Raw genomic sequence first — 15,201 nt, forward strand, 5'->3', positions numbered from 1 at the left:
ACCCTATTGTACGGGAGATATTCAACGACTAAAGTGATAATTTGCGATGCGATTAAGACGTGGGATTATAAACTATGTCGTGCCGTGTATCGTGCGTGACTCATCTACCATTAAGGTAACGTCCGAATCACGCGAGAGGTGCCGGGTTAATTTGTGAATCGTGTTATCCTTGAAAGCTTCTCTGGAATTATTTCTGGAAACATCTGACGTCCGCACGCATACTATGCAACATTGCGATTTCACCACATGGCGCCAATTCATCGCACAGCTTCCGTTGTTTCTAGAGAAGCTAGCTTATTATTAGATTCATAGATATTTATAAACATCATAATACTTTCGTATTGCAATTAATTTTATTTTTTTCTCTTCGGTAGCAACCTACTAATTATGTTCTAAAATAATAAAATTTATATATATTTGTTTATTTATTTGTAAAATTTATATCATAAAATAAAAATTATTCAAGCAACTATTTTTATTATTATACATTTATAACAATTATTTCTAATAACAACTTCAACTGTTAAACACGTAAGTTAGTTTCGTTTTTAGACAGAGAAGAAACCCTGCATGTTATATCGTAAAATATTTTTGGCTATAAAATGAGACTGATAAATTAGGTGGGATCGTTAGAACTTTAGATTGACCGATGATCGCCCCTAAACGCTGCGAGCAGGCGTTTGGCTTGTTATTTTCGCCGACATTCCACTTATCGTTAGCCCTTAATTCGATCGGTTAGCTACTTTTTATTCCTAGAAGAGAGCGGTAGCTCTCTAGACACTAGAGACGAGAAAGGAGTTGCTGCACGTCTCAAACTTTCACGCGAGCGCGTGCGTGACACGAGACTCTTAGAAGATGGGTCCACATCAAAGTTTCGCCGCCTCTTTTGCCGGATCGCCACGTATTCTCGTGACATCTGGCACTCGGCAACCTTGTTTGTCCCGTCGAAGTCGGCATAATTGGATGCTGCGCAACGAGGACAATCGAGCGGCTTTGATTCTATACGCAGGAGATTAAAGCGCGCGCTCTAAACATGCCGTCTATCACAACAATAACGTATAAAGCTATTTTGCATTATGTGCCATATTTTGTGATATACGCTACATTTTCTCAAATTATATTACGGTTATAGATAATAAATGTATGTCATTTATGATGTGAAAATACACAACTTAATAGCTTTGAAAATGCAATATATTATTCGCCAAATTTAAAGAAATTCTATGCATCTCTGGCGAAGCATTGAATCCTCGAAGAGGACTCGTAGAGGCAATTTACGGTTTATTATGCGGAGTTACGCTAACAAGACATCAGGAGAAAAGTAAGGGCACGTGTGTTCGCTGAGGGAACACGTTCATATGAAATTACAGGCGCATTATATACTACTCGCATCCGTAAAGTGCGTCGAGAGAAACGCTCGTGCATTCCCTTTGAAAGACGCGCAGGAGTACGCGCGCGATTAATTCATCAGGTTATGGGGAACCCTTGTCGTAGGGCTCTCCTGAGAATCCTGTGTAAGTATCTACCGAAAACGAGTTCACGCTGCGAATCGTCGACGAACGACTCAGCCGCTCCGAAATTGCTTAACATTTGCTCTCTAGAGAACAGTCAGCGGAAACATTATGGGCACGCAAGCGTCGAAATCTGCCAAAAAGAAATCTTTCCGTTTTGATCTGAGTGGCTGACGCCGTTCGAAGTTTAAGCTTCGTTTACAGGTGCGTCACGCTATCCGCCGCGCGATCACGCTATATCACCGCTATATCAGACTCCTCGATGAAACTGAATCGTCGTCTTGTTTATTGGCTCTGACGCCCGTGACGAGCGCATTTTATTGCCGCGTGTAATACTTAAGCAAGGAAGAAGAACGTCGCGCTGGGGTAGCAAGACTTGTAAGAAGAACGTGGACCGGTTAGCCTTCGTCGATTCCTTTATTTCGATTCTTAGGAAAAATCTTCTGTTACATTTTTTATTATCTCTCCATAAATTATTAATATAATTTACAAAATATGTACATTGTTGTATTCTCTAATTTAAAAGTGTAGTCATTTTCTTTCTTTAGGTTCTATTTTTTTATATATTGTTTATTCACATTTTAATTTTCGTCGATTTCTTTATTTTGATTCTTAGGAAAGGTCTTCTGTTACATTTTTTATTATCTCTCTATAAATTATTAATATAATTTACAAAATATGCATATTGTTGTATATTCTCTTATTTAAAAGCACCGTCATTTTCTTTCCTTAAGTTCTATTTTTTTATATACTGTTTTGTTCACACGATCTTAATTTATATTCGCCAATAACATATTTATTCGAAAAATGCATTTTTAACATTTTATAAAATACATATCGTTCTAGAGAGTATGAACAAATCATAAAGCTCCTACAACGTATGCGCTTTCTTTATCGATTGCGATCGTAATGCGAGAATAGCACGCAATCGCGCATTCGGTCGAAAGGGATCGAATTGTTAACCGACATAAACTTTTCGCGAATTTAAACTCGGTTCGCTGAACACGAGCGAATACGAGTGGGCAGAAGTCGTTGCTTTGCGGGCGGGTGGGTCGTGGACGTGACTTTATGCAATGCGAGACTCGGCCTACACCGATGATATAACGTGGGAGTGCTCGACCGCAGACGAGTTCCATCGTCTCTTGTCAGTAAAATGAGCAACCGCATTTTACAGTTTTGTCACAATTTTTCCTTCTTAGAGAAGTCGCGAAAATTGAGATTGAAAGTATTGTAAAATACAAGATAAAATAGCAAATAAATTTACAGATATAAAATTATTCAAGCCTTAAATCTACGTTTATTTTTTCTACAAACAATACAATTGTGATATAGTTGATTACATTTTGATTAAATAGCGTAACAAGATTATCGAGTTTTTTTAAATCTTTTGATAATGAGAAATTAAAGGCCCAATGTTTAATCGATTATTACATTTATTAAAATGACTTTCTCGTTTAATGTATAATATATAAATCAGAATGTAAATTAAGAAATACGTGATATATACAATCAATTCAGCATTTAAATGCAAAAAAATTGATATGAACGCAATAGTGCAATTGTTAGATTTCAGATTGTAAGATCCTTTCTTTGATTTTACGATGATAGTACTGACGAAGTTAGTGACAATCAGTACTTCTTAATTTTAATTATTTTATATAGTTGCTGCTTTTGCAACTAACGACGATTGATAACGACGACGAGGCGCGTTGCTGTTAGCATGATTTGTAACGCCGCGACCGTGATTTCTCGTTTTCTAATGCCGTCCCGGGGAATGGGACGATAAATTAACGCCGATACAGGTTACGATAAACTGAGAACTCGATCGCTGAACGAGAATGAATTGCAGGCGCATGTTCTTCGCGGAAAACGAAGAAGGATGGAGCGCAGGTGTAAATGCCAGGAATAGGAAAGCAAAGGAGAGTGCAAACTCTGTCTGTAAATCTTTCGTAACCGAAACAAAGATTCGCAATCTCTCAAGTATGACACAGTGAGAAAGATTTTGAATTGATAATCTAAAAGGGATTGGAAGGCTTTTCGAAAAAAATAGAGAAAAATTGCAGCTCTACTTAAATAAAATTAAAATTAATGACACTACTAATGATTAATGACTTAGTTGATACCTCTTTATATACTAACTAGAGAATTACAGCCGAGAGATATTTTTATTTCGGACAACCCTTCATAAGACTGGAAGAGAAATGAGCGAAGCATCGATTAAATCGCCATTTTTCCACCACCGAGTCCATCACGGTGGTCGTCGCCAAGGAACCTCGTTCATCCTCGGCGATGCATGACCACCGAGGTCGCGGACCACCAAGGTGCTTTTCTTCCAGCTCGTTGAAATCGATTTGAAGCGATCTACTAGCAATTGTCACGGATCTCGTGGGAGAACTAATCCGCGCATTACTACGCTTTCGTTGTCAATATCCGTGGTTCCGTTCGACGAGATCGAAGTCAATAAACCTAGCCGATTGTCACGGGCCGAGCTTGTGCCACGCCCGTGACAATCACGATTCTCAGATTAGACTTCTCCGGCATTCTCGTGAATTTTTTTTGCAATTCTAATTGTCAGATATACTCGGGGAAAAAGAATAGAATCATATATTTGTGTATAATTGATTTAAAGAAATGTAGATAATATTACATAAATGTAAAGATATTTTTTTAGACGAAAATTCTTCGATTTGAAAAAAAATAACATTTAATCTACAACTATTGTATTTATCTTTGCTTTATGAAATAGTCGATTGCACATTTAAAAATAGAAATATTTATAATTTAAAAGCCAAAGAAAGAAAATACCAAATATGACTACATAGACAGAAATATTTTCCTTAGAACGAGACTGATTCGTTTCGGTCGATGAGATCGGTACCGGTCAACCGAATCGATATTCATGGGTTGCACTCGACTGTGTCCGTGACAATCACGATTTCCAAGCTTCCTAGCAGCTCCTTCCGCGATATCTAGAGAAGATCCCTCCTTTGCTCGTGAGCTCCACGTTAATTGGGGAGTCTAAGAACTACCTTGGCTTCTAAGAACGTCTGACTCGGACACGAATCGTGAACAGAAAGTTCTGGACTCTGATGCTTCGATACAAAAGGTATGATATACTCGTGATAGCGCAATACGAATACAGAATACAATGCAACAGAAGATACGCCGTGTAATTTAGCAATTTACGCGAATGGCTTATTTCTTTATCTATTTATTGCTATGTGTAATTATCTTTTTTTTTTGAACCTAAAATAAAAATAAATGTAGAATATAAATAATAGATTTGATGAATAGTAAATGAAATTGTGCTCGCCATGAGTTCCTAAAATACAGTACTGTCTAAAGCCTGTGTAAAATCAGCGTGCATTCGTGCACAATAACGAAAAACACGAAGCAGCTGTGAAATCTAAAATTATGCAAATTGCAGCTTGTAACCGAGAATTTGGATGGTTCTGTGTGCTCCAGATTAATATTAATTTAATTCCTTACTCGCGGCTATAAGAGCAACCGCGTTCATCATGCAGTCTTTCGGAGGATTCTTCTCTTTTTACGCGAAGACTAATGATTAAGAGAGCATGAGTTGGATGAGTTGTGAATCTCGAGCACGTTTTACCATCGTTCTATAAGGCTCGTTTCGCATGCGCTTGCATGGGCCTTCGTTCTCGAAATCTTTCCTCGGATTTCATTCATCTACTTCAAATGTCGGCAATTTTTTTTAAGAATATAATATAATATTTTTGTAATACATTTCGCATGTTAATATAATCTAAGCACTGCAGTCAAGATCACATTTGTAAAATTATTTTTTTTTTTTTTAAACTGCAGCAGAGAAGAATTATCGTATGGTTTGCAATATAAGAAACTAATCGGTATCAATTAACTTTATGTACGTCAATTGATTTCAACATATGAAAATTAAATTCTCATTAAGAGTTTTTAATTGTGTAACAAATTAAAAAAAAAAGAAGCTAAACTCAATGTACGTTCTTTGAAAGATCAAAGATCAAAGTTTCTTGTTCATCAATCGAAAGGAGTGACATTGATAGTTGCTTTTATACATTGACAGCTTGACGAGTCATTGCAAATATTGGGCATGCGAAAGAAAGCCTGCGAGGAACTTGGCTTATGAAATATCGATAAAGCAATTCCTTGAGAGAAAGTAACGAATTATATCCTGCACGGAGATTAAATGAACTTGTCACGATTTCCATATACATTCGTAATCGCCAGCTGCGCCGTGTTGCCGGCTACGAGAAGGGACCGTACATTACATCCGCGCGATGCATCGAATCGAATTCATGCGCAATCTCGAACGGCAGGTAATTTTACATTCGTTGAGCAAATTTCTCCCGTGCAGCAAATTATTGGCTATAATTTACCATTATTGAAAAATGATTCAGATGAATGGTGAATTTGACACAATGCCAGATGCATGAATGGGATCCCCTCGCGTAATCTGCTCATTGTTCCGCCTGTATTCTCACGAAACTAGACTCGTCGCTCTTATATATAAGTTCGAAACACGTAAACACTAATTTCAGAAATTTCTTCAAGTTTATAACGTAAAAAACAGAATGCAAAAGTGTATAAAAATTACAGCACCTAAATTGATGTACCTAAATTCTGCAATAAGAATAATATCGATGCTTTACGACTTTACAATTTTCGAGCTTTGAACTAACAAATCCTCCCCAACTGTTTTTATGTCGACGCTTTTTTTCGCTATTAGTCACCATGCGACTAATTGGGCTTGCACATAAAATGAGGCGCAAAGGGCAAAGATTCTCGCGCGTCTCACAATTCAACTCATCTGAAATTCAACGCGCATTTTACGTTACGTAACTCACACACTCTATTACATATAACGTTGATATTTCCAAAGTGTTACTCGCGAGCGAAAACTGGAATCGCCCGCAGATAGAGGGGTGCGGACGTGAACGGCGGGACGTGAACGTGTATGCGTGCGCGCGGAATCTCATTAGCGGGGCCCTTAAGAACGCGGCGAGCGAAAAAGTATAAAAGCGCAATGTATACACCGACATGCACGATACGCGCGGCGTGACAGTGCACGTTCGCGGCGTGACCTCTTGCTGTACGCACCTGCCTGACCCCGGCCTGGACCACGTGCACTCACTCGACACGGAGTCGGTGCAATGTGCGAGCGTGTGCAATACGCGCTGCCCACGCGCCTCTACGCAACGCTTATGCAATTCTCGGAATCATCCTCGTACGAGTATGTAAAGGACGTCATTCTGTGGCTTCGTGTAAAGCGGTCGTAAATGAAATACGTGAAGTCACCTTTCGAGTTGCCCACGGCTCGAGAATGTCGCTTGTTTGGCTCATAGATTCGCGTGAAAAATAATTAAAATAATATATACGTTTTGAAAGAAACTTTAGTTATATAAAATTAATGTTTTTTAAATGAGAGATAGTGGAAAGATTAATATAATATTCTTGAAAAATAAAGAACTTTTATATAAACGTATATATAAAGATTAAAAGTTAAATAAAAAGAAGACTATATTTTTACTGTTATTTGCTTGTCTTATACAGTTATCTAAAAAACATACTGTTATGTATAATAAACCATACAAGATAAATGTCAGTAACCAGTATAAAAAGAATTTGTCTATAAGAATATACATTTGCTTACACAGAGACCATGCAGTGACGATTCGCTAGAAATAAATTGCCTCTATGCACATACACAACACAAGCAATGAAACGAGCTGTTCATTCATCAGCTCGACGGTTGCTACTCGAGTTACGTCGCCATCTTAATATTTCCGCATTTTTTCTGTAAGCCGATACCGCAAGCCTGCGACGCGTTTCTCTTTTTGCGGTTGTAAAACTGATTTGAATACATAAAGCTGTGTCTCACCATCTCGTAACAAATGGGTTTCAAGACTCCGCGCGTTTAAGATTACGCAGTATTCAGAACATGTTCTAATTTTAAAAAGAAATATATTTTTGCACAAATTATTTTCACGATGTCAGACGAAAACAATTTTTATTTAAAATAACGTTTATGAGATTAACCTTTGAAAGATGATAAAAATCCCGAGATGTTGCTAGTACGATAAAACGCAACGTTTTATAGTAATTAAAATTTTATGAGAGAAACATGTTTATCTCATACAGTGTAAATCTCGATCCTGCCTCATGCATCTCTAACTATCATCTTTCAGTACGACGAGTAATAATTAAATTTTTCATTGTAATTAAAGGGAGGAACGCATCCGCGGATTAGGAAAACCTTAATTAAAATTTTATGGAGAATAATTCTCACTTGCAGCTACACGTGACATGCTTGCAAACACGTGACTGCGAAAATTTCTCTCACACCGACATACGAACGATATGCATAATATTACTTATTAAACAGTTTCTCATGCAATGGGAAAAGTAGAAAAAATTAATAACATTGTTTTATATATTTACATCATGCAAAAATCTGTTTTTGTTATTTATTTAATGAAATAATGATAATGCAATCTTTTGTCTGCTTAACACTTGTATTGACAAGTTTTTACACTTTTCTTTTTTCACCTTGATTCTCCGTTCAACATGAAACTTTTAGCCATAATCATTTGTTATTAGCTTATTGCAATACCAATAATAAGCATGGAAACATCAACTGTGACTTAACATAACCAGATTTATCAAAAACACGATGCATAAATTCAATTTTAAGTAGATAACATTGATTAAAAACTTACAATTTGACAAATCTTATCTGAATGCGTTCGAAAACATGTGTGATTGTAGACAAATATCTGATAACAATCATAAGGAACATACCTCGATATCTGAATTTAACTTCAAAATTCTTACTACATTTTTATTTTTTCGCTCCAAGAAATAACTTATAAAGGATCTTCACCATGAGAAACTTTTGAGAGATCCCATAAAACCCTAAAATATGCAACCCGACTAACGTGTGAGTATTTCGCAATGCTGTTCTCTTCTCATCTCGTTTTTTCATAGCGCAATTATTAAAGATATATTACCGCCTAATATAATCTCGTCTATTTATCCGCGATAAAAAAAAAAATTTATCTTTAAATTTTTATTAAAATTTATTTTCCATTTTTAAAATTGATTTGAGACAAAAAAACAATATGTGCGAAACAGTTTACTTTCAATATATGCTTAATACGGTTAAAAATTATTAACAATCATATTGACGACGAATTTTCATCAGATATTATATTTTACTAAACATTATACTTATATAATATGTCAAAAAAAAGCTTAAGTATCTTGATTATTATTTCACTATATTTTTGCCATATGTTTTACTAATATCATGATATTGAATGTATGTATCAACACACCATGGTGCTGTACTTTTGATTTCCGAATCAGGTTTCACCTGGTGAGCCGACCCATTGACCCCCCACGTCAACCACGTCGGGCGGACACACGAACGAGCCCGGGATCACGAAAATAAGAGGAAGTATGATTTATAAGTGTAATGAGAGCACGAGATGATACCGTATATTATTGTTGCCAGCAGGTATTATCGCGGGAAGCTGACCTCGATATTGCTCTCAGAAAAAACTAAGGACAGAGATCAACACAAAATCGAAATACAAAAAAACACGGAAAGAAAAATACAAAGAATCTTATATTATTTAAATAGAAATATTATATACAAAGATATATATATTAATATGTGTCCATATTAAACATAACAAGTAGAGTTGTGCAAATTAGAAACTTGCACATTGCTTCCTCATCATTTTATCTTACAAAGCTTAAGCTGCTTTAAGCATGCGCCAACCATCCTTTAATAATACTCTATTCATGTAAGAAAATTTAATCCGATATCCAAAATTTTCCGAAAATTACAGCGTGTACAGACATTTCTCAAAAAATTCAAAATTTTATAAAAAATGAACCGGTAAAAAGTAAATTTTTTTTTAATAGCACACAAAAGTGTGATATTTGATTGATCTATTAGGGAAATGCAAAAAAAACTGCCAACAGTACACGGTGTTCCCAAGCAGTCTCCTATCTAAGTACTAATCGTGCTCAACGTTGCTTGACTACGGTGATCGGACGAGAACCGGTACTTTACAACGTGATATGACCGTTGCCGAATGAACATATTATCTATTGTATCATAAGAAATAAAAATAACATGTATTTTTAAATTTTTATAAGAGGCAACAATCGTGTGTGTGTCCATAAGTATTAACAATTATAAAGAAAATTCGGTATAATATACAGGGTGTCCGGTAGAGATTGTGCCAACGTTCGTGAGCTGGTAGAGCACAGTAATCTGAACAGAAAAGTCCTGTAATATTTTTTTATATAACGCGTAATAAAGGAATTATTATTGAGTAAAGTCTGGCCAATCAGCGCCAATCTTTAGCCGGGCGCACGTCAGTGAGCCCCGCGCTGTGAAGTGTGCGCCACCACATACTATCAGGCGGACGGCTCACCGACGTGCGTCCGGCTAAAAATCGGCGCTAATTGACCAGATTTTATTCAATAATAACTCCTTTATTAAGCGTTATATAAAAAAATTTTACAGGACTTTTCTGTTCAGTTTACTGTGCTCTAGCCGCTCACGAGCGTTGGCACAATCTTTACCGGACACCCTGTATAATTTGCTGTTACAATCAGACGCATTACGTTGTTATAATTGGAATTGTATTAATTTCTCATTTAAAATTTTATTTGAAAATATTTCATATATTAGGACAATTAATGTTGATTATCTAAAGCTATATCAAAACTGCAATATAAAACTTTAAAGCGACATAATATTACCTGTCAGCAATTACTTGTCAAAACACCTGTCAAGTATTGGACTTTGAAACCTGATTTTTATTAAATAAGAATCAAATCAAAATCGTTCTGAAAAATAAAGAATAAAACGTAAAAAATAAATCTTTTTTTAATAGTACCACGAAAGTGTGATATTTGATTGATCTATTAGGGAAATGCAAAAAAAAACTGCCAACAGTACACGGTGTTCCCAAGCAGTCTCCTATCTAAGTACTAATCGTGCTCAACGTTGCTTGACTACGGTGATCGGACGAGAACCGGTACTTTACAACGTGATATGACCGTTGCCGAATGAACATATTTTCTATTGTATCATAACAAATAAAAATAACATGTCTTTTTAAATTTTTATAAGAGGCAACAATCGTGTGTGTGTCCATAAGTAATAATAATTATAAAGAAAATTCTGTATAATATTTAATTTGCTGTTACAATCAAACGCATTACATTGTTATAATTGGGATTGTATTAATTTCTTATTTAAAATTTCAATTGAAAATATTTCATTTATTAGGACAATTAATGTTAATTATGAAAAACTATATCAAAACTGCAATATAAAACTTTAAGGCGACATAATATTACCTGTCAGCAATTACTTGTCAAAACACCTGTCAAGTATTGGACTTTGAAACCTGATTTTTATTAAATAAGAATCAAATCAAAATCGTTCTGAAAAATAAAGAATAAAACGTAAAAAATAAATCTTTTTTTAATAGTACCACGAAAGTGTGATATTTGATTGATCTATTAGGGAAATGCAAAAAAAAACTGCCAACAGTACACGGTGTTCCCAAGCAGTCTCCTATCTAAGTACTAATCGTGCTCAACGTTGTTTGACTACGGTGATCGGACGAGAACCGGTACTTTACAACGTGATATGACCGTTGCCAAATGAACATATTTTCTATTGTATCATAAGAAATAAAAATAACATGTATTTTTAAATTTTTATAAGAGGCAACAATCGTGTGTGTGTCCATAAGTAATAATAATTATAAAGAAAATTCTGTATAATATTTAATTTGCTGTTACAATCAAACGCATTACATTGTTATAATTGGGATTGTATTAATTTCTTATTTAAAATTTCAATTGAAAATATTTCATTTATTAGGACAATTAATGTTAATTATGAAAAACTATATCAAAACTGCAATATAAAACTTTAAGGCGACATAATATTACCTGTCAGCAATTACTTGTCAAAACACCTGTCAAGTATTGGACTTTGAAACCTGATTTTTATTAAATAAGAATCCGAATCTTGCGAGCCGATCTTCACGAGTGCGCATTTAAATTTTTCTCGATCTGAATATCGTGTCGTAAACATTCGTCGCAATCAAAAGTTTGAATCCACACTTTATTAAAAAAATGCCGTTAGATTTTTGATTACGGCTTTAGTACCTGAAATATCTTAATCGAAAGTTTGACTTAAAATTCCGGATATGCTACTTGGTAAGACCGCGGTCCCTGTACATAGGCAAAATTGTTGTCAAGCTAGAAATGTATTTTTATGTACTTGGCGTCGCATCGCTATCGCGTCGCTTGAATTGTGAATTTCGAGATAACTAAAAAAAATAGATTTTTAGCATCACAATAGTTTAAGCATATATTTTAAAAGAAATATCGATAATATAAGATTAAAATTAGCAAAAAAGGAAATAATGCCAACGGTACATGGTGTTCCCAAGCGGTCACCCATCTAACAATAAGTACTAACCATGCCCAACGTTGCTTAACTTCAGTGATCGGACGAGAACTTTTTTTTTTTTTAACGATATATATATATTTATTTCATACTTTACAATGTGATTAGCAATTATCACATATTTGCTTAACTCTATAGTTCCTGCCTAATTTAGGCTTAACCTATCTCATCAAGTACATATAATCTATAGTAACTATAAATTTTTAACAGTTCCGGTATTATTTTGTCTTGTCCTTGCTTACTATCTTACTCTGTGTTACATATCGTAGGAAAAATATAGGACGAGAACCGGTACTTTACAACGTGATGTGACCGTTGCCAAATGAACATATTTTCTATTGTATCATAACAAATAAAAACAAGTAGAGTTGTGCAAATTAGAAACTTGCACATTGCTTCCTCATCATTTTATCTTACTAATAAATTTAGTAATAGTAATCACGTAATATATGTATATAATCTTCTTTCTATTTATATATATGTGTAAACAGAGAGCCCTAGAAATATTAAAAACAGTTACAATATAAGAATAAATAAATACAATAATGCGATATAATTCGCGAGAATGTGAGATAAATAATTATAATATTATTATAAATATATATAATAATATAATAATATTATAAATATTTTATTATATATAATAATTATATATACATATATTGTATGATAATTCCCTCTTATTGTTAGCGTGGCAATTTCTCAAATATTATTTCAAAGAATGTAAGTTTTAATTGGCATTTATTAAATATTTTTAATTATAATATATTTTTACCTTCAGCATAGAGATTGACGCTATTGCAGCTTCGGAGATGGTGTCGCGCCTTCCGAGTGAACGAGCTGTCAAGGAACGATGAGAGAACGATGTCTTCAGAGCGTCCAGCAGGTTAATGACTATGCTGATGAACTGCTTAATAAGATGGATAAGCAAAGATGTAAGCGAATTTATTTACGAATACACGTATTTTGAAAAATAGGAATGCGTTTTAAGTAGCATGGTGTAGATACGCACGTGAAATTAATTTACATTGTTAGAGATTAGGCATATACTTGCATGCATGCATGCATGCATGCATACATACATACATACATACATACATACATACAGACATTTTTTAGGAATATGATTTTTCGACGTTTTGGAACATTCTAAACACATTGGCATAGAAAACTCGAAAAAAAATTTTGTCACGAAAACAAAGCTCCCTCTATGAGGAAGCAAAAAATATCTTTGATTGGCTTTTGCAGCTTAGTATCTCTATTGAAGAAATTTGATTATAAAACCTTATATTTAATTATGATTTGCGAATAAACAGCATCCAAAAACAGATGTAAAACTCCATTTGAACTGTCAGATATCTGACGAAAACAGTTACAAATCGTGTTCAACTATAGTAAATGACCTCACGTTTAGACATTTGCCTGATATATTAATTTTCATCTAGCCACTCGATTGAATGCACTTTATAGCACTTCATAATAATACTACTCGATAAAGACGGAAAATTTTCCACTTGATCAAATATATATTGATCGGTGATAATCGTCAATTGTGAAATAAAGAGAACGCATTTCATATTTTCTTTACATGGCGTAATGTAGCGATCCTTATGAAAGACGAAACAATTTGCTGTTATTACGGTAATTATGTGATGTGTGCAATTAAGCACACTCTACACGATCATCATTATCATCGCCATCATTATCATCAACAGCATCATTTGTATCGGCGCGCATTCCACCGAGAGAAATTGTATTTTAAAGCCAAACACATAGATTATAATGTACAGAATAACTCACAAAATAATGTGTGTGCTTAAAATAATTAAAATGTTTTACTCATTGCTTTTAATAAATTAATCGCGGATAATAATCATAGGGCTAATATAGATTGAAGCCCTGCTTGCGAAGAAACATCTCATCAAAAGACAGTTTCAAGATATTAATTAATATTACCGCGTCCCTGATTTTTCAAAATTTATTGAACTGTATTAATGTATTAATCACTCTTAATTTAACGACGTTTAAACGATTTTTTTAGAACTAGAATATTGTTATCATCGTTAAAAATGGTTCTGTTTCACAAATATTATTTCGTTTTGTATACATCTGTTCGTTTAACGGGACTGCCATGAATTTGTTTTGCGTCCGACAAGCTAATTAGGAGTTCTGTAGAGATATACTACTGAAAGCTAATTAGAGTGGGAGCCTGCCAGAATATATACCTATCAACGTGAAATATGCCCAGCACTGAACGCGAGCACGATTCTGCGAGAACTTGATGCACCAACATTATACAATGCTACCCGATTCACGGAAGTCGAGCGCGATCCAATTCAGCTTTAATGATCAGTTTCGTGAAAGATAAGTGGAATCTGACTCGTGCTATTATTGCTCGCTTAATTGACGTATTTGATTGTGTCAATTACACATTCGAGAATGCATTTTCATTCATGAAAAATGTGTGACATTATCGCTGGTAATTTTCAGATATTTTGTCTTGCATTTTATTAAATACAGAAACTAATTATTCCTTTTTTTATTTTGATAAGAACATCGAGAATTCTCTTCATTTGCCGATACATCGAAGCAGTAAGGTAATTTGTGTGTGTCGAAATTTTTTTAATACCATTACTACTGGCCATTGAAGGCAGCTGCGTCTCCAGAAGCGGGCAACGATGCATGAAACGTCGAAAGGTTCGCGGGGACCCATAAGTTTGCAATTTTCATTTTTCTTTCGGTACAATCTGTGATCCAGAGTTTTCTTTCGAGATCAGTGTCTCGCGACGACCCGCGTTTCCTTTCCGCTATATTGAGCAATGTTCCGCCTCAAGACAGCCACTTCAATCGCCATTCAACTATTCCATAAATAACCATTATTGTGTCATTTACTATGACGGCCAACTAAATTTTTGGAAGAGTATAGCTAGACGATCATATTTTCGGCATGCTTTTGACCGTTCAAAAAATATGTCCTGTTTACTTGTCACATGTCATACCTATTTTATTCCAAAGCTTCAGACTAGCTCTCAAGCCAACGTAACGAATTAGTTTTTTAAAGAATCAAAACGCAGAAGGTTCCAGCTAAAGAACGATAGAATAGAGGAAAAAATATTATTTTGACGATTTATAGATTTTATTTTTTATTAAATATAGAATAAATTCCGTTAAGTTATATAT

The 15,201-nt window shown here is 34.7% G+C and overlaps 3 pseudogenes; all 3 read right to left on the bottom strand.

Moving 5' to 3' along the window:
- Window positions 1-9,494: 9,494 nt before the first annotated feature.
- Window positions 9,495-9,614, bottom strand: LOC115239305 (annotated as a pseudogene).
- An 865-nt stretch (window positions 9,615-10,479) lies between these two features.
- LOC115239306 lies at window positions 10,480-10,599 on the bottom strand (annotated as a pseudogene).
- Window positions 10,600-11,082: 483 nt separating this feature from the next.
- LOC115239307 lies at window positions 11,083-11,202 on the bottom strand (annotated as a pseudogene).
- Between the last annotated feature and the right edge of the window lie 3,999 nt (window positions 11,203-15,201).

The sequence above is a fragment of the Formica exsecta genome, unplaced genomic scaffold (assembly GCF_003651465.1).
Source record: "Formica exsecta isolate Colony F162 unplaced genomic scaffold, ASM365146v1 scaffold37, whole genome shotgun sequence".
Lineage (NCBI taxonomy): Eukaryota > Metazoa > Arthropoda > Insecta > Hymenoptera > Formicidae > Formica > Formica exsecta.